Raw genomic sequence first — 21,489 nt, 5'->3', positions numbered from 1 at the left:
GTTAGTGTTTCTGATTTTTCCTGCTACGAGACTTTCATAGGACTCCAAGATTGATGCCAAAAATACCATCTGTTGTTTGGCTGCTTCTTCACTGAAATTTTCTGCGTTGTTGAGATTTACAGCAATGTTGCATTGGAAAATGTTTTTCGGAACAGATTGTTGCTGTTGACTTGGAGTTGATGAAGACGATCCTCCATGATATCCGCTGCTTGGAGCAGGACTGCTGTTTTGATTCTCTTGATTTGGTATACTTGAATTTTCTATTAAGAATGCTATCCTTGGTGATACCGTTTTTGGAATCATACTTCCTCGATAATACAAATCAACATTTTGTTGATACAAGGAGTTGTTGACTTTGTTCGTCTTCCTTATTTCCAATTCGTGACTTTCCAACCTTTCAATTAGCAGATCAATTGTCGGATCAGTCGAACTTACTGTGTTTTTCAACATTAGCGCAAAGTACTGCCAATCCTTTTCATCGGGCAGTGAATCGAACAACTTATCAACCAATTCTTCCTGTGTAAACGTAATCCCATATCTTACTAGCTCGATCTTTAAGTGACAAAATCTCTCTATCATCTTTGACACAGACTCATTTTTCATACAACCGAACAGATCAAATTCTTTCTTCAACAATTTTTTCTTGTTCTTAACAATTTCTGCTCCACCCACGCACTTTTTCTCCAATTTGTCCATAAATCTTTGGAATCTTTGTAATCGATTAGAGATATGATATCATCGCTTACTGATTGATGTAGTAATGCGATACATTTTTGCTCAGCGATGAAACTTTCTTGTTCATTTTTGACTAAGTTCTCATTGTCACTTCTTCCAATGTTAAACCCGCTCTTCAAGCATTTCCAACTCTGGTAGGAGAACGCCTTTAGCCAATCCTTGAACCTAGTTGCCCATCTATTATACTCCTCGATAGCCATTAGCTTGGGTGGTTTGTTGTATGTGCCATAAGCATTATCCACGCTCAATGAGTCGGCAATGGCTTTCTTTGGGTTCGGGTTAGGAGCAGTGTTGTTTGTGTTGCTTGAAGTGGTCTCTCCTGAGTTGCTGGTGTAAGCAAATATGTCACTGAAGGGATTGAGAAAATCGTCTCCCATTTTAGAGTACCTGAAACAGTTCACAAACACTTAGACAAATTTTTGAAATTAAAAAAATACACAGGTGCACTTGAATCGGATGGCTGTCCGAATGAGTGTCACAATCAGGTATCAAGTGGTGTACACTAATCAGAATGTAACTCGAACGAATGGTTGTCTGAACGAGTTGTTGTCCGAATGAGTTGTTGTCCGAACGTGTTGTTGTCCGAACGAGTTGTTCGAACGAGTAGCAGACAAACTTTTTCAACCCTTCACCGATCGGATGACTGTCCAATCGAGTGGTAGGATGACGTAAGCACCAAAGATAATAACAATAATGCTGTCCGAACGACCCGCTGTTCGTTCGGGTAGCACTGATGATGTCAGCAACACGATTTCACACAATAATCTAATCCAAGTCGTTCGTACAGCTGTCCGAACGAATATATGATGTCAGCAAATCTAAGAACAGCTAACCTAAGTCGTCCGTATAGCTGTTTCGAACAGATAGATGACATCAGCATGAAAGAACAGTTTTTCATAGTTTTTGATGACTTTGATCTAGTTTTTGAAGGAATTTTGTCATGAAATCTTGAAGGATTAAGCTTTTATTGATTGCGAATTGATCTATATCAGTTTTATCAAATTTTAACCGTAGATTCACGTCCAATTTTATGTTTTTCTGACTTTTGTGTATAAAGAAGAAAAATTCAGTAAGAATAGAGTAGAAAGTGAGAGAATATGTCAAATTTCTGATGAAATTTGATTCTGATTGGCAAGAAGAAGCTCGAATTCCGGTGAATTCGTTGTCGTAGATCTCGATTCAGCTTCCTGGATGCTCTGATTCCACTTGTTGGCCCTCGTAAAGGATCTGGTCGTCCGGAACTTAGATGAATCGACTTTGACTAATGTGCGGAATCCATTTGATCAAATCACAGATGTACGACAAAGTATTCTACGCTTAAACACCGTCTGATCTTACTATTCAACTGTTATGAAAGTACAAAAGCGCCTATAGAAATCAGAGTTGACAGAGTTCTCTCTATAGTCAAAAGTCCTAAATGTCATACTTTATAGGCAACTCAGGATCATAGATAGTGCTGACCGTACGGGTGACACCGCTGTCGAACGGACGATACTGCTGTCTGATCGGATAGCAGTGCTGTCCGATCGGATAGCCCATCCGATCGGGTGACAATGTACAAACCACGTTCAGCACTTTAACATACATACAAGACCCATATCCTGAGTTGACTAACTACGTACATATATACAGACATAATTGTTCATCAAAATACACAAATATACAAAATATGACTAAATGCTGACGGAAGCTACAGACATATGAACTTACATCATCCATCAAATCATCGTCATCCGAGAAGATGTCATGATCCGACTCGTCGTCGGATGAGATGATCATGACAACGGGTCCATACTCGTCGTCCGACACCAGCTCCATCGGGTCCGCCTCTGAAACGTCCGACAACGGGTCCATACTCGTCGTCTGACACCAGCTCCAGCTCCATCGGTCCTAGCAAATAATCCGTACAATATACATATATATGTTACCAAATAAATTTTTACTTATAATATATTTTCATGCAATCACTATATCTCATGGTAATTTATCATATTTATTCCATGTGAATCAACTTAATGTTTCATGTCTGTTCCTTATGGACTAGTTAGGCAATGTTATTGTTGGTTACTCATGGATTCACTCATGTAGTTTTATTCAACGAAAACCTTTTTGTCATCGTAAGACTTCACCTTTGAAAAACCATCTTAGTTCACTACAATCGAAGCTCTGATACCAATCCATCACACCCTGCTTGTAGCGGAAGCGCATCCGTGTGACTATGAAAGGTAATCATTGCATTCGACAAGTAAACAGTAATACATCAACGATTGCATTCATAGATAGTTTAGAAACATAATACAAAGTGTTTGAAAAGAAGTTCACAACTTTTTTCCCAAAATACCATTTCAAGTTACAAAATAACTTTAATAAAATATAGTTCACATCGATAATTCAAAACAAGGCTTTGAGTTCTATATGCATGCACGAGGGTGGAATATGTAAGGCAAACCCTTCAAAATGGCCATTATTTCTTGTTTATCTACTTTTCTTGACCTTCCGTCTTGTTATGCTTTCTTTCCTGAAATACATGTAAATTTTAAAAAGTCAACAATGAGTTGGTGAATTCATGCGTTTGTTTTCTTTGTATTAAATGTGTAGCTAATACATTAATATGTGTGCTACATAAGTAAGCAACCAAACCTAGACGATGATATTCGGATACATCCAATACTAGACCACAAAAGCATCCCTAAAAGGTTAACAAACCAGGAGTGGAGCTCGCCAAAACTTAATAAATCTACACCTTTTGCACCTCATTCATTTTGATTAAGGGTTACTCTTGATCATTTTCTACTTATGTGCACATGATCTAAAGTAATTTCATTGCATAGCTAACATACCATTTATTGTAACATGTATTTCCCCTTAATTGTTTAACAATAAAACATTGAAAAGTTTGAAATGAGGGACATGAACTCAGAGTTTTGCGTTCGCGTAAGTTAAATGCTAGCAAACGTGGGCGTCCGTAGATGTATTGCAACCTACAAGTGTTCTAATTTTTATTAGACACTTAGGTCTCAGTAGACCTTGTACAAGTTGCTCATCTTGAATACTCGTTAGGTATTGTATTTGTTTTGTTTGGATGCCCTTGATCGTTTTAGTTCATTGGTACCTCGTTTATCCGTTTGTTATTAAAATATATTTTATAAATATTTATCGTCATGTATTCTTGTTATGTATGAATAGGCCTCGCCCTTGACAGTCAAATACGAAATTGTTAGTGTTGAATCCGTCCAACCGATCGTATGTCTTTGTCACGTATGATTGGGCTTTGCCCCTTGTTTCGTGCTTGTGTCTAGCACAAGTGTTATCGATATGAAACATATATTGTGTCGTCAATATATATTCACCTTTAAAAGGATCCTTAATGTGAGAACCCTCATAATTACATGTATTGGTACGATGTATTAATATTGATTAAAGTGCTTGATGACTGTGTGGAATTACATAACTATTTTCCGATTACTGCGTCATACTTACACGTGCTTGTTAACATACTAGTCTTGTGCAGAAAATTGACTGAATGGTCCTGAATGTTTTCCTAAGTGTTAGGAATTAAAAGTGTTATAAAAATATATATAAAAGACACCTTACGAAATAATTAAACACTTTAACGGAACGGTACCCAACCGAATAACTGGACATTACCCGGAACACTAAATTTTTGCCAAATACATTGTTTCACTATTTCTCGGCTTGTTGTGATCCCCGAACACCCTAACACCCAGTAAAACCAAGTAACTAATATATGTAAGTGTATACTTGGATTTTAACTTACCATTACCAACTTAGTTCAAAAATTTACATCCAACCCCCCCACCCCCTAAACCAAAATCGGCCCCAAAGGACCCCACCAAAGATCCACACCATACTCCCTATCTTCTCTTGGATTTATTTCAATATTATATTTGATTATTTACTTGCATATCTAAACAAAATATGATGGAGATCATTATAAGTATGGAGTGTATCTTGTAATATCATTCCATAGATTTACCCTCTCTCCTCACTCCCTTCTCTCCCTCTTCTCGGTTCACCATAACCGCCCCCATCACCACCACTTAACCACCATCATCCACCATTAATCAAGTTCCATTCAAGCATCTAAGGTGATTCAAGGAAGTGCAAACTTGTGGAGCTTCAAAAGGGCTTTGTTCTTGCTTGTTCATCATCATTTCCTCACCATCTTCTTCACTAGATTCTACCCTAGCCTTGTGCTAGTAGTAAGTTCCTTGTGCACCCTTGTTCATCTTGTTTCTTAGCTAAAAATTGTAGTATGAGAGTTATATTTAGAACACTAAAAGAACTAGAACACTAAAAGGGTTAAACAAGAATCATGAACATAAAAGATTACATGAAGGTGAAATGTTACTAGTAGGATGTTGTTATGAAAATGTTGTTGATTGTAGGATGATTCTTGGTTATGTGATGTTAATCACCACATGGATGTTGTTAAATGATGTTTAGGAATATGATTTAACAAGAGTAGGAAGCTGATTATGTGAAACACAAAATAATCATCTCCTAGTTAAATATGAACTTGATAAAAATAATCTTTCTTGAAGAATAAATAAACAAAGTAAGTTGGTGATCATGTAGATCCGGGTTTTTACAAAAGGCTCTTCTAAATAAACCAAGTTCAAGAATCGATTTTAAAAAGATTATGACATCTACATACACTTACACCATTTTAGGAATGAAATAAGTGTAGAAATCTTTTATTTACAAGAAGTGTTCGAAAAATTAATTTTTGTAAAAATCATTTACAAGTTGTAAACACTCAACCCTTTTAAGAAAACTATTTTTAAAGAAATGAATACACTTGGAAGGTAACTAAGACCACTAAATACCTTACCAAGTTACTACGCGTTTTTACGAAAACTCAAGTTCATGTTACCACATAGAGTGCATTGTTTTTTTTACACTTGGTGAAAGTAATATTCGTAACATTTTTGCTTGTAATCATTGTGAACAGTTCAGTTATCAATAAAACAATGTTATTTTATCCCAATGTTTGTTTGGTTGTGTCTTACATTTTTCATGTTTTGACTTTTGTTCAATTTCAAACTCTACATCGCTTTCTGGAGAGTTATACGCTAACTGATGCTTAAACGTGCTCAGTTTAATGCGACAAATACTACGGAACATCAACATATACTCAACATACCTTAAATAACCTTTACATAACTTAGAAATAAGTTTTGATGGCTTTGGTATGGCAAAAACAAGTTAATTCGCTTACAGGGACTAAACTTGACAAACTGCGAAAGTATGCCAATTTGAACTGTAACAAACATTCCGGAACATGTCCATAAGTTAAACATATCATAAATATCCTTTACATAGCTTAGAAGGCTTTGAGGGGTTTGGTATGCTAAAACAAACTTTTGGATCATTCAGGGGCTAAAAGTGTCAAAAAGTGCCCAAGTTTGCATTTTTGCGCATAACTTACGTTCTGAATACATCCGGACATCCAAAAATTTATGTAAGCATCCTTATATTATGCCTTAGTGTATGGCATGAGAAAAATCCATTCGTCGCGCAATTTGGATAGTCTTTCGCGCTTATGCGCATTCCGTCGTAATTAACCGAACATCGCGACCGTACGGCCAAACGAACCGACATCCGGGATATTTTTGAGCACATTTTAAGTTCCCTATACTTTAACATCATTTTAGAGCTTTGAAATGGGGTTAACAGGGCTTAAACGTGTCAAAAATACATCAAATACCTTGTTTTGGAGCTGTGGGGACCAAAACTGTAAATCTGCCAAACTAAGGGCTTACGGACCGTAAGCCACAACCCATACGGTCCGTAAGGCACCCCCAGCACACCAGATTTAGTTTTAAATGCTGTTGCCTCTTCATGTAGTGAAAGGGCAAGCTGGCCCTTGTTTCTTCCAGCCAATAAAGGGCAAGATCTAATGTACCACAATAATTCGACAAGTGTACGGGCGAGATCGTGGCACGTTATTCAATAAACGATCCTAACGGCTCTACTTTTCCTATAAATACCCCCCCCCCCTTTGGTGTAAAACTCACAAGAATCTGATCTAAAAGCTCTAAGTTGAAGTATTGCTTCATACCTGAGTTTCTTTGATCAAGATTAGCTTTCGGGGATCCTTTGTAAGTGTTCCTTCGTTGTTTTATCGCTTTTCGAGTCCGGAAGTCGAACTATGTTTGACATTCTGCATTGACCAGTTTATGGTCGATGTGAAGTTCGTTGGAACTTCATAACGTGAGCGTGATCACGATGGTTATAGTCCGTAGTGACTATACCTACTGATTACCACGTTATCTAGGCTCAGTGACGAGTCGTAGTTTCGGCCAAAATGTGCATTCTTGCGTATTTTGTAACCAAACTACTCGTGAGCATCAAAGCTGTTTTTTTTATGCCAAACCTGTTTTCTAAACTTAGTTAAGCATGTTCTAACATGCTTAGCTCGTCACTTTTAGTTTAGTGCATATATAGGGTCGTAAGGTAAGCGATCTAAACCATCGCTTATACTTTCGAACCCGACCCATTTAGTCGATCATTAGGATCCGAACAAACACATTAGGTGACCATAGCTATAACCTTCCGAGGTTATACCTTGTGGTCACGATGTTAGGCGTTCTAGACGCGTTCTACGCGAACGACGCGTAAGGTAGCATAAGCTACCTAGACGGGTCGTAATGGGTCGCAAGCACTTGGTTTACGAACCCGCATACTATCCGATCCTTCCGATTTTAGTCCAGTATATTAATATAGCTACCTATTAGGTGCCGTTTGATATTCCGTGATCACTAGCATTGTGTGATTATTACACAAGAACTTCAAAGCTATCTCAGGTGAGTACATTGAACCCCTCTTTTACTGTTTTCCAAACTGTTTTGGGGTGAAACACATGTGCCTACTTGTTACTTTCATGCTTTCCCGTTTTCACATCATATACCTGCTATGTTCGTTAGTACATTATAGTACATGATTTCATTACATTTCATGCTACGTATGCCCATCGTGTGCGTACTTAGTACATTGCTTTACATTACATTTCATGCTATGTATGCCCATTGTGTGCGTACTTAGTACATTGCTTTACATCACATTTCATGCTATGTATGACCATTGTGTGCGTACTTAGTACATTGTTTTACATTACATTCCATGCTATGTATGCCCATTGTGTGCGTACTAGTACATTGTTTCACATTGCATTTCATTTTATTTTTGCCCATTGTGTGCATACTTAGCACAATTGTTTACATCACATGCCTTCATTAACATTGTGTGCATATTTTTACACATTTGGTTTGTTTAACATGGAACAATACATTCATTAACATTGATCACGCCGTTCGTTAGTAGGAAGTGGTACCATAGGAATTGACAACTCCCGTTCCTGAAATCCTGGGTTTGATAGGATTGGAAGGAATGACCGAATTCGATATACATAACTTAGATAAACCTTTAATTTGTTTAAGGGTTTATCGCCACTGTCTCAAGGCTTGGATGTATGCATATTTCACAACACCGCAAACATGTTTATATCAGTAGAGCATGCATCGTTCCACAAAACATAACGTTGATTTAAACCATGTTTTACTTCAACACCTTGTTTTGTGCATTTTACATATGGTTGAGTTGATACATCTCATTTACCATACAAGATATATTTTGGGTACACATTACATTATCTACATTAAACATATACATTTCAACATTGATATACATACTTGGTGGATTACATTGAACATAAAAATGAAGATAGACTAGATTAAATATGTTCTGAACTCTTTGTTTTCCTGTTTAAGACAATACAACACTCTTGTTTATAAATAAAATACAACTTTGTATGCCATGGTTATGAAACAATTTAATTCTGTCCACAACACTCCCCGGCGTTTCCGCCGCGGTTGCACGTTACACGCGGCCGGGGTGTGACAGAAGAGTTGGTATCAGAGCCAATGGTTATAGGGAATTAGGTTATTAGTAATGCTTTGACCTAGACTATAACTTTCTAGGACCCTAACACAAGTTATCTTGTGTTTAGATTTTAAAACATGCACTTCACCTATCCTTAGGTGATAACCACAACGAGAACTTCGGTTCTGCATCCGCTTTGAAAATTAATCATCTGTTCTAGGATGATTGATTACTAGGTTTTGAACCCTCTGTTATATGGTTTTGAACCCCTTTGAATTTTCAAAAGTCTCGTCAAGGTTTTCGGGTTTTAATAGTGTGAACACGTGCGAACTGGAAGGGTGAATGCCTGTACCCTGAGTTTTCTGTCTAAGGCTAGAGTGATCGTATAAATCCACATAATCGGACCAGTCACTCTTACCTGGGAACTCTTGGGGTGAGTGTTCACTTATAGGCGAACATGTCTTCACGATACATTATTTTTTACCCATTCACTTTGACTAGACTTTTCGTGTCGCTTGTTTGCTTTGCGATGCGTAACCACCACCTTTGCTTTTGTTGATTCTGTTTCGTCTCATTCTCTTCATCCAATCATCTCACTCATTTCTTTTCATGTTTTCCTCTTTTCGAATGCCTCCTCGACGCGAACACCAGATAGCAACTGCCGAGCTGGCGGAAATTATTGCACAGCAGATGGCTGCTCAATTCCCAAATCTCTTTGCTCAGTGGAACCAAGCCAACAACAACAACAACAATGGTACATGCAATTTCAAGAACTTTAACTCGGCTAAACCACTCAAGTTTAGTGGTTCTGAGGGAGCAACTGGGCTTCTTCAATGGTTCGAGAGCATCGAGAATACCTTTCGCCACGTGCAGTGTCCGGATAATCGCAAGGTCGAGTTTTCTTCAAGCGTGTTTCAGAAGAGGGCTCTTACATGGTGGAATGGGGTAATGAGAGACCGTGGTGCAGACGTCGCTCTAGCACAGACATGGGCTGAACTAAGAGCTCTTATGATGAGGGAATTTTGTCCTCGTCACGAGCAACGAGCGTTGGAGAAGGAGTTTGATGATTTGAAACATGATAGTGGCGAGCACAGGGCATATACTAATAGGTTTGAGAAGCTGAGTCTACTTTGCCCGACTATGGTCGCCCCACTCGACAAGGCTATCAAAAGGTACATCGACGGCCTGCCTGACTCGGTACAAGACATTATTACTGGTAGCAACCCTACCACACTCCGTCAGGCAATTGAGTTATCAGCGACACTGACTGAGTCGCAGATTCGAAAGAATAAGTTACACAGAAAGGGTGACAAGGGCAAGAAACAGTCGTCTGATAAGGAAGATAGCAAGAAAGGTCAAAACAAGAATGGAAAGGAGTCTGGTTCATCAAAAAGGGCAAAGAAGCGTAAGGCTTCCCAAAACTATGCTGTCACTGCCCAAGCTAACCAGGCAGCTCCCAATCAGCCTCCAGCAAAGAAGCCCTATTCAGGAAGTGCACCTTTGTGCAATCAATGCAACAGTCACCATCAGCCTCAACATCAGTGTCGTTTCTGTACTAACTGTGGGAAGTCAGGTCATCTTTCCGATCTTTGTCGGTTTGCTCAAAATCGCGCAGCTCAGAACCCTTCTCAACAATTTGCTCAGCCTCTTGCGCAGCAACAGGGTCAAGCTGCACGACCACAATACCCACCAGGTGCTTGTTATAACTGTGGGGATCTAACCCACTACAGAAATCGGTGTCCAAGACTAGCCAACCAGAACCAGAATGCCAATCAAAATCAGGCTCAGGCTCGAGGGCGAGTCTTCAACATGAATGCTCAAGAGGCACAAGCAGACAATGAAGTGGTGAACGGTACGTTCTTGATTAATAATCAGCCTGCATCTGTTCTTTTTGATTCGGGTGCCGACAAGAGTTTTGTGTCATTGTCTTTTGAGCCAATGCTTCGAGTGTCTAGAACGAAACTAGGTAAACCTTTGACAGTAGAGGTTGCCAGTGGTGAACCCATTGTTCTAAATTCTGTTCTACGCGACTGCCAGTTGAACCATAACGACCATATTTTTCCTATTGACCTCACGCCAATGCAACTTGGAAGCTTCGACGTTATTGTGGGCATGGATTGGTTATCTAAGCATCGCGCAGAGATAGTTTGTTCTGAGAAGATTGTTCGTGTGCCGTTGTCGACATGCGAGATCCTACAGGTTCGTGGTGAGAAGCCCGCCGGTGGTCTCAAACTCATGTCTTGTTTTAAAGCACGGAAGTATCTACGGAAGAACTATGTGGCTTTCTTAGCACATGTTACAGCAGATAAAGGCAAGGGTAAGTCTATTTCAGATATTCCTGTCGTTCGGCATTATTCTGAAGTTTTTCCTGAAGAGTTACCTGGTCTACCTCCAACACGCCAAGTCGAGTTCCGTATTGATCTCGTACCTGGTGCAAATCCCATTGCCAGAGCTCCAAACCGTCTTGCACCGTCTGAGATGCAAGAATTATCTAAGCAGCTTCAGGAGCTCTCTGACAAAGGTTTTATCCGTCCAAGCTTTTCACCTTGGGGTGCTCCCGTTCTTTTTGTCAAGAAGAAGGATGGATCTTTTAGGATGTGTATCGATTATCGTGAGCTTAACAAGCTCACCATCAAGAATCGATATCCCCTACCTCGCATTGATGATCTCTTTGATCAATTGCAAGGCGCTTCTTAGTTTTCAAAGATTGATCTGCGATCTTCATATCATCAACTTCGGGTGCATGAGGAAGACATTCCCAAGACGGCGTTCCGTACTCGTTATGGACATTATGAGTTCACAGTCATGCCTTTCGGTTTGACTAATGCTCCTGCTGTTTTCATGGACTTGATGAATAGGGTCTGCAAGCCTTATTTAGATAAGTTCATCATCGTTTTCATTGATGACATTTTGATATATTCTAAGACGCGAGCTGATCATGAGCAACACCTTCGTCTTACATTGGAACTCCTAAAGAAAGAGCAACTTTTCGCCAAATTCTCCAAGTGTGAATTTTGGCTTAAAGAAGTTCAATTCTTAGGACATATTGTCAACGAACAAGGTATTCATGTATATCCCTCCAAGATCAGTGCGATTAAGGATTGGGATACGCCTACTACTCCTACTGAAGTTCGTTCTTTTCTTGGTCTGGCGGGTTACTATCGCCGTTTCATAGAGAATTTCTCAAAGATTGCAGTTCCTCTGACTGCTCTAACTCAGAAGAACAAGCCATTTGATTGGGGAGTCAAACAAGAGGAAGCGTTTCTGACTTTGAAACAAAAACTTTGTGACGCGCCTGTCCTAACTTTGCCCGAGGGCAATGATGATTTCGTCGTTTATTGCGACGCATCTAAATTAGGTCTTGGCTGCGTCCTGATGCAAAGAAACAAAGTCATAGCATACGCATCAAGGCAGTTGAAGATACATGAGAAGAACTACACTACTCATGATCTTGAGTTGGGTGCAGTTGTCATCGCACTTAAGATCTGGAGACACTATTTGTACGATACAAAATGTGTGGTTTTCACAGACCACAAAAGTCTTCAGCATATCTTCAATCAGAAAGAGCTCAACATGAGGCAACGACGTTGGGTGGAACTTCTAAACGACTACGACTGCGAGATTCGCTACCATCCTGGTAAGGCGAATGTCGTAGCCGATGCTTTGAGTCGCAAGGAACGAACTAAGCTTCATTGTGTTCGTGTCCAATCTGTTATTCAAGCTCAATCTGATATACAAGCTCGTATTTCTCAGGCTCAACAATCTTGTGTTTCACAAGGTTTGATGGATAAGGAGTTTCCTTATCACATAACACCTTCTCTGGAACTGAAGGACAATGGATCGTATTACTTCATGGACCGTTTGTGGGTCCCGAGCAAAGATAATCTTCGTACCTTGCTTATGGATGAAGCCCATAAGTCTCGTTATTCTATTCATCCTGGCTCAGATAAGATGTATAAGGATCTTCGTATTCAGTATTGGTGGCCTGGTATGAAGAAAGACATTGCCTTATATGTATCCAAATGCCTTACTTGTCTTAAGGTTAAGGCTGAACATCAGCGTCCTTCCGGATTATTGGAGCAACCAGAGATCCCAGTTTGGAAATGGGAAAACATTACTATGGATCTCATTACCAAACTTCTGCGCACAAAGAAAGGTCACGATGCCATCTGGGTAGTCGTTGATCGTCTTACCAAGTCAGCACATTTCTTGCCAATCCGTGAGGATTTTTCGGCTGACAAACTTGCTCAAATCTATGTAGATGAAATCGTAGCTCGACATGGTGTTCCTTTGAACATCATTTCTGACAGGGATGCTCGTTTCACTTCTCATTTTTAGAGAACCATGCAATCTGCTATGGGGTCTCAACTTAATCTGAGCACAGCTTATCATCCGCAAACGGATGGTCAATCTGAAAGAACAATCCAGACACTGGAGGATATGCTTAGAGCTTGTGTGATCGATTTTGGTGGTAGTTGGGATTAACATCTTCCATTGATTGAATTCTCCTACAACAACAGTTATCACTCCAGCATCAACATGGCTCCTTTCGAGGCTCTCTATGGTCGAAAATGTCGTTCACCAGTCTGCTGGAATGAGATTGGCGAGGCCCAACTTACTGGACCTTCCCTCATTTTAGAGACAACAGATAAGGTTAAGAAAGTTCGTGATAACCTTCAGACAGCTAGAAGCCGTCAAGAGTTACGCGGACCTAAAACGCAAGCCCTTGAATTTTCAAGTCGGTGATCGAGTATTACTTAAGGTCTCACCTTGGAAAGGTGTGATCAGATTCGGAAAGAGAGGAAAACTTGCACCTAGATACGTTGGACCATTCAAGATCGTCGAAAGAATCGGTAAGGTAGCCTACAGACTTGAGTTACCTCCTGAACTTGGAAATGTTCATCCAACTTTTCACGTATCCAATCTCAAGAGGTGTTTAGCTGATGAAAACCTCCACATACCGCTTGACGAGATTTGTGTTGATAAAACACTGAAATTTGTTGAGAAACCGGTAGAAATCATGGAACGTGAAGTCAAGTGGCTTAAACGCAAGCGCATTCCTTTGGTCATGGTTCGACGGGAATCTAAACGTGGACCCAAGTTTACTTGGGAACGTGAAGATCAAATGAAGGAAAAATATCCACATCTTTTTCCACGAGTTTCTTCTAAATAAATTTCGGGACGAAATTTCCACAAGTAGGGGAGACTGTAACATTTGTGCTAATCATTGTGAACAGTTCAGTTATCAATAAAACAATGTTATTTTATCCCAATGTTTGTTTGGTTGTGTCTTACATTTTTCATGTTTTGACTTTTGTTCAATTTCAAACTCTACATCGCTTTCTGGAGAGTTATACGCTAACTGATGCTTAAACGTGCTCTGTTTAATGCGACAAATACTCCGGAACATCAACATATACTCAACATACCTTAAATAACCTTTACATAACTTAGAAATAAGTTTTGAAGGCTTTGGTATGGCAAAAACAAGTTAATTCGCTTACAGGGACTAAACTTGACAAACTGCGAAAGTATGCCAATTTGAACTGTAACAACATTCCGGAACATGTCCATAAGTTAAACATATCATAAATATCCTTTACATAGCTTAGAAATAGGCTTTGAGGGGTTTGGTATGCTAAAACAAACTTTTGGATCATTCAGGGGATAAAAGTGTCAAAAAGTGCATAAGTTTGCACGTTTGCGCATAACTTACGTTCTGAATACATTCGGGCATCCAAAAATTTATGTAAGCATCCTTATATTACGCCTTAGTGTATGGCATGAGAAAAATCCATTCGTCGCGCAATTTGGATCGTCTTTCGCGCTTATGCGCATTCCGTCGTAATTAACCGAACATCGCGACCGTACGGCCAAACGAACCGACATCCGGGATATTTTTGAGCACATTTTAAGTTCCCTATACTTTAACATCATTTTAGAGCTTTGAAATGGGGTTAACGGGGCTTAAACGTGTCAAAAATACATCAAATACCAAGTTTTGGAGCTGTAGGGACCAAAACTATAAATCTGCCAAACTAAGGGCTTACGGACCGTAAGCCACAACCCATACGGTCGTAAGGCACCCCCAGCACAGCAGATTCAGTTTTAAATGTTGTTGCCTCTTCATGTAGTGAAAGGGCAAGCTGGCCCTTGTCTCTTCCAGCCAATAAGGGGCAAGATCTGATGTACCACAATAATTCGACAAGTGTACGGGCGAGATCGTGGCATGTTATTCAAGAAACGATCCTAACGTGTCACACCCCCAAAATCCACCTGCGGAGTATCACCGCTCGGGAGCGTGACTGACCAGGATCAAGCCACCAATCATATAGAACATTGTATAAAGTAAAAGTAATTGCAATATAAACCAAACCAAATCCATATGAAAGGTGTTTCCAAAACATAAGTAAGATATCATTGTTTAGCGGAAGCGTATAATCAAAACCCAACATAATTAAGTACGAAATGTCATAAGTGTTTAATAAGATAATCACGATCCAAGCCCACAACGACCCGCTCCTCCATGTGCAAGCTCCATATACCTAACGACCTGCAAGGCATGTAACAGAGGATCAACAACTAGTTGAGCGAGTTCACAGAAAGTAAATGCGTAATAGTAAGTTTGTTTGTAACAGGTGGCTCTACTGGGCCGTTAGTACGTTCTATTGGTGGGGGCTTCCCATGTTGTATAACCACTAGACTATTCGTAACCATATGTGTTCTTCACAATCCGAGAACAGTAGTAAGTATAAGTTCACGTAGGTCTTACGTGAGTATCCTTCACAACCGAGGATAGTAATTAAGTATAAGTATCCTTCACAACCGAGGATAGTAGTAAGTATATGTGTACGTAGATTGCACGTATGTGTCCTGCACAACCGAGGACGATGGTATGGTAGTCTAGTAATGGTGTAAGTACAGTTCTATTCAATCTCAATCCTTCAATCCCAATTCCCGTGCCCTGGGAATCCCATGCCTTAGTAAGGGTGTGAACTCACCTTGGTTTGCTCGGTATGCTATGCTCTAGGGTTTATCAAGTGTCTAAATCCGTTACACACGACCTAGGTTATATTGCACATAAACCCAAGATAAGTATTGACGTTCAATTAGGGTTTACAGGTTCTTGACATTCAAGCAGTGACTTACAATATCATATCACACATTTACATGCAGTATTATTCAGTAACATGTAGCATCATATCAGATAGTTTCACATAACCGCATACAGTCATATACAAAGTCATACAGTACGCTTACGGTGACGTAAAATGCCTTATCGTGCCATCTGGTGACCTACAGTGTCATACAGGGTTCTTAATTCAGCTTTGCAAACATCATGAACAACTCAGACTATAATGATATCAACAAAAGTCATACTACGCATCATTGCAAGGAAATTCGGGTTAGTGCATGCCTTGCAAGAAGGTCTGACCATATTTAACAACTTAAAATTTCAAACAACACTTGTTTAAACCAAAGCTTGGGCATGGTATCCTTCACAAAGTCGGACAAGAGGAAGGGCTCCCCCCTCACAAACTCGGATTCCCCTAGTTTCCTTACCAAAGTCGGACTAGGGGAGAAAGAGGGCACTAAACTCGGACCCTTAGTGTGGTGTGAAGGTCGGACATCAAGTGGGGAGGCGTAAACTCGGACTGGATGCTTGTTTGTATAAGAATTCGGACAAGAGAGGGGGAGGGCTCAAAGGTCGGACCATAATAAAAACTCGGGCCACATGTGTGTTAGCAAAAAAAAAACTCGGGCATAATTCATCATGTGAAACTCGGACAAACAAGAACATAAAAAGTCGGACCTTGTGCTTTTCTTATTCAAAAACTCAGACAAGTATTTCCTTCTTTCAAAACTCGGATCATGCATGCTTGTTACACAAACTCGGACCACTACAACTTCCAAAACCTCGGACTATAATTTATATGAAACTCAGACAATTACATGGCTTCACATAACTCAGAGAAACAATTCAGTCGTTCGTTCTTTGCATCACATCAGTTACGTTTTCTATTGTTCAAGCAACCCTAGTTTCTTTCATATCGATAACAGACACTTAACAATTCCACCATTGCTTAAAAACAACAATCATTACAAGCATAATCCACCAAGTATACAACTAATCATCATCATCATCACAATTATCCAGGATTGAATCAAAATCACAGATCATTATATGAGGAACTAGGGTTTCTATGAACACATAATCAATAATCAGGAATCAAGAATTGATAACAATCAAGAAATCAATAGACAATAATGTAACAGCCCAGCGTAACCGCACCATGATATTGTCCGCTTTGGCAGCCAGCACGCTCTCAGCGTCCGCCCCTCACAGCTTTAAAACGCGTCATGATGGTGAAGGTATCAAGCCCCTTATAAGGAAGCCTCCGTTCCCCTTCACAACCGATGTGGGATATCACAATCCACCCCCCTTAAGGGGTCCAGCGTCCTCGCGAGACCTGGCACCACCGGTCCGGTCCTGGCTCTGATACCATCTGTAACAGCCCAGCGTAACCGCACCATGATATTGTCCGCTTTGGCAGCCAGCACGCTCTCAGCGTCCGCCCCTCACAGCTTTAAAACGCGTCATGATGGTGAAGGTATCAAGCCCCTTATAAGGAAGCCTCCGTTCCCCTTCACAACCGATGTGGGATATCACAAATAATCATTTACCTTGTGTTGATCCTAAAGAAAAAGAGGAATCCAACTTGTGATGTCTTGCCAATGATTTGGTGATGATGATTGCTAGAGAAAGTGAATGTACGTGCTTTGGTTTTTGTGAAAGTGATTAGTGAAATGGGATTAGGGTTAAGTATGATTTAGGTTTCACTAATAACTCTTTACACGCTCCATTATTCTATTTTACAAGAGTGCACTATCTCAATTAATTTCACAGTTTCACCACCAAGTTTATACATTTGACAAGTTTATCACAATTAACACATAGTCATGCACAATCACACAATACACTTCATCGTATCAAAACGTATGCAATTCTATAGCAATCAATTGTGCAACTAAACAGCTAAACAACACATGAACGTGCAATAAATGCGAAATAGAAGTCTTGGAAATTCGAGTTGTCACATTATCCCCAACTTAAAAGAAATTTCGTCCCGAAATTTGGTACGCACTCACTGAGGAAGCTTGGTTTCCTGGGGTGTCACATCATCCCCCCGTTGATTTGGAATTTCGTCCCGAAATTCAGTAGTAGTAGCTTCAGCCTCAGTAGTGGTTGCATTGGTTTCGAATAACTGGGGCTACTTTTCTTTCATTTGGTCTTCGCGTTCCCAGGTGTACTCTGGGCCACGTCGGGAGTTCCAACGAACTCGAACAAGAGGGATTCTCTTGTGTTTGAGGACCTTAACATCCCGGTCCGTGATTTCAACTGGCTCCTCGACGAACTGCAACCGCTCGTCGATAGTGAGTTCCTTAAAAGGAACTATGAGGGTCTCATCTGATAGACATTTTGTGACACCTGTGTCACTTCAACCATCAAACAAATGCCAAACCAAGGAAATATTGTATTTCATACTTGGGATTTGTATAAATATGTGTATGCTTTGCACATATCAATTCTTGTTCAATTTCATACTCTACAACGCTTTCTGGAGAATTATACGCAAACTGGTGCATAAACGTACTCAGTTTAATGCGACAAATACTCCGGGAGACCATCATACACTTAACATACCTTAAATAACCTTTACATAACTTAGAAATAAGTTTTGAAGGCATTGGTATGGCAAAAACAAGTTAATTCGCTTACAGGGACTAAACTTGACAAACTGCGAAAGTATGCCAATTTGAACTGTAACGAACATTCTGGAACATGTCCATAAGTTAAACATACCATATATATCCTTTACATAGCTTAGAAATAGGCTTTGAGGGGTTTGGTATGCTAAAACAAACTTTTGGATCATTCAGGGACTAAAAGTGTCAAAAAGTGCATAAGTTTGCACTTTCGCGCATAACCTACGTTCTGAATACATCCGGACATCCAAAAATTTATGTAAGCATTATAATATTATGCCTTAGTGTTTGGCATGAGAAAAATCCATTCGTCGCGTCATTTGGATCATCTTTCGCGCTTATGCGCATTCCGTCGTAATTAAGCGAACATCGCGATCGTACGGCCAAACGAACCGACATCCGGAATATTTTTGAGCATATTTCAAGTCCCCTACACTTTAACTTCATCTTAGAGCCTTGAAATGAGGTTAACGGGGCTTAAACGTGCCAAAAATGGGCCAAAATACGTGTTTCTGAAGTGCAGGGACCAAAATTGAAAATTCTGGTCTGGGAACCTTAGGCGGGGCGCGTAAGGATTTGCCAAATCCTTAGGCGGGCCGCGTGAACATGTCTGACAGAAGATTTTGCATTTAATGCAGAATCTGGCCTTTCGTTCGATCAAAGGGCGATGCCTTTTCACCCAAATGAAGGGCCAAGGGTCAAGTTCACTGAATTTAACCCCTGGACACATGTACGCACGAGATCAAGGCACGATATTCGATAAAACGATCCTAACGGTTCCACCTTTCCTATAAATACCCCCCCCATTTGAGTAAAAACCCACAAAATCAGATCTAAAGCTCTAAGTTGAAACCATTGTTTCATACCTGAGCCGTTTGATCTTGATTTGCACTCGGGGACCCTCCGTAAGTCTTCTTTCGCTCTTTTATTCGCTTTTAGAGTCCGAAAGTCAACGTTTTGTTGACTTTCTGCATTGACCAGCTTATGGTCGATGCGAAGTTCATGGAACTTCATAACGTGAGCGTGATCACGATGGTTATGGTCCATAGTGACCATACCTACTGATCAACACGTTATCTAGGCTCAGTGACGAGTCGTAGTTTCGGCCAAAATATGCATTCTTGCATATTTTGTAACCAAACTACTCGTGGGCATCAAAGCCGTTTGTTTTGATGCCAAACCTGTTTCTAAACTTAGTTAAGCATGTTCTAACATGCTTAGCTCGTCACTTTTAGTTTAGTGTTTATATAGGGTCGTAAGGTAAGCGATTTAAACCATCGCTTATACTTTCGAACCCGACCCATTTGGTCGGTCATTAGGACCCGACCAAACACATTAGGTGACCATAGCTATAACCTTCCGAGGTTATACCGTGTGGTCGCAATGTTAGGCGTTCCGGACGCGTTCTACGCGAACGACGCGTTAGGGTAGCATAAGCTACCTAAACGGGTCGTGATGGACCGTAAGCACTTAGATTAGGTTTCATTTTAGTATGTAGGCTTTGCTAAGCCACATTACACGAGTCTCCATACTCGTTTGGTTTACGAACCCGCGTACTGTCCGATCCTTCCGATTTGGTCCGGTATATTAACATAAGCTACCTATTAGGTGCCGTTGATATTCCGTGATCTTTAGCATTATCCGGTTATTATACAAGGAATCCAAAGCAATCTCAGGTGAGTACATAGTTCCCTTCTTTTACTGTTTTCTGAACTGTTTTGGGGTGAAGCATGTGTACCTATCTGTTATTTTCATGATTTCAAAGTATAATTGATTATACATGATAGTATTTATCTTTTGACAAACTAAATGACTATCTATGGTTTAAACACTGATTTCTCAAAAATTACAAAAGTAATTGTTGGAATAGTACTTATTTTGTTCACCAGACCGATTGGTAGTATGATATAGCGCTATAGGACTAGACACCCCATTCCTGTTGTCATGGAATGTCTGAAACCAATTCGTTTCTCCATCCAAATAGGGATTTCCTTTGTGGTATCCCTATAGTCTCAAAGGTGTAGTTTGATGCACCAGGTCTGAATGAATTCTTAAATCGCACCTTTAAGGTATATTTTGATATACTCCCAAAAAGTATAGTTTGATATACTCTCATGTGTGGTGTTGTACAGAACCAACATATATTTTGTAATCATCCAAAGCATATTGTGATATGTTACTCACATAACTAAAACATAGTTTAATATGTTATTTATCACGTCCAAAGCATATACTGATATGTTAGTTACAAAACTAAAACATGGTTTAATGTGTTATTTATAAATCCAAGGTATACTTGTAATATACTACTGAAAACTATTATTTTGAACAACTAAAGTATATTTAATATACTATCTATCAAACGATTTAGTTTTGGTTAGTGTTTAGATAACGGAACGAGTGTAATGTGATGAAAACATGGTAGATACGCCGCTGGTACTTCTTATATATAAGTGTTTTCATTGCATTACATACCGTGGCGTTATTTAGTACACTTGGGTTAACAATATTGGAACTGAAATATATTTTAATATATTACTTATTCAACTCTCTTAAAACCAAGGTATATTTTATATATACCATAAACATTTTATTAAAACATTGTTTTTCAAACAACTTAACTTATACAAACTCATTTTACATGGTTATTCAGTTAACCATACATTATTCTCTTATTTATACATATCATCAGATCCTATCGTTTTTCAAATGATTTACAAGACAAAGCAAATTTACAAAGTTCATGACTAAACATTTTCTCAAACATAAGTCATGAACTCCGTTTTCACAAAACCTATGTATCTCACAGGCATTTTTATGCTGACGTACCTATTTTTACACATGTTTCAGGTGCCGTCTTGAGATGATTGTTGATGCATGGTACATTTAGGATGGACTCGTGCCTTAGCAACTTTAAAACTTGGAAGATCATAGTTGTACTTGTGTGATTGTAATAGAACAACGAGTTCATTTAATCAATAAAACAATATTTAAATGTCCATGTGTTATGAAACAATGATTCTGTTACAACACTCCCCGACGTTTCCGCCACGTTTTGTATGTTCTACGTGGTCGGGGTGT

Source organism: Helianthus annuus, chromosome 16, assembly GCF_002127325.2.
Source record: "Helianthus annuus cultivar XRQ/B chromosome 16, HanXRQr2.0-SUNRISE, whole genome shotgun sequence".
In the NCBI taxonomy this organism is placed as follows: domain Eukaryota; kingdom Viridiplantae; phylum Streptophyta; class Magnoliopsida; order Asterales; family Asteraceae; genus Helianthus; species Helianthus annuus.
Note: the sequence above shows the minus strand (reverse complement) of the source record.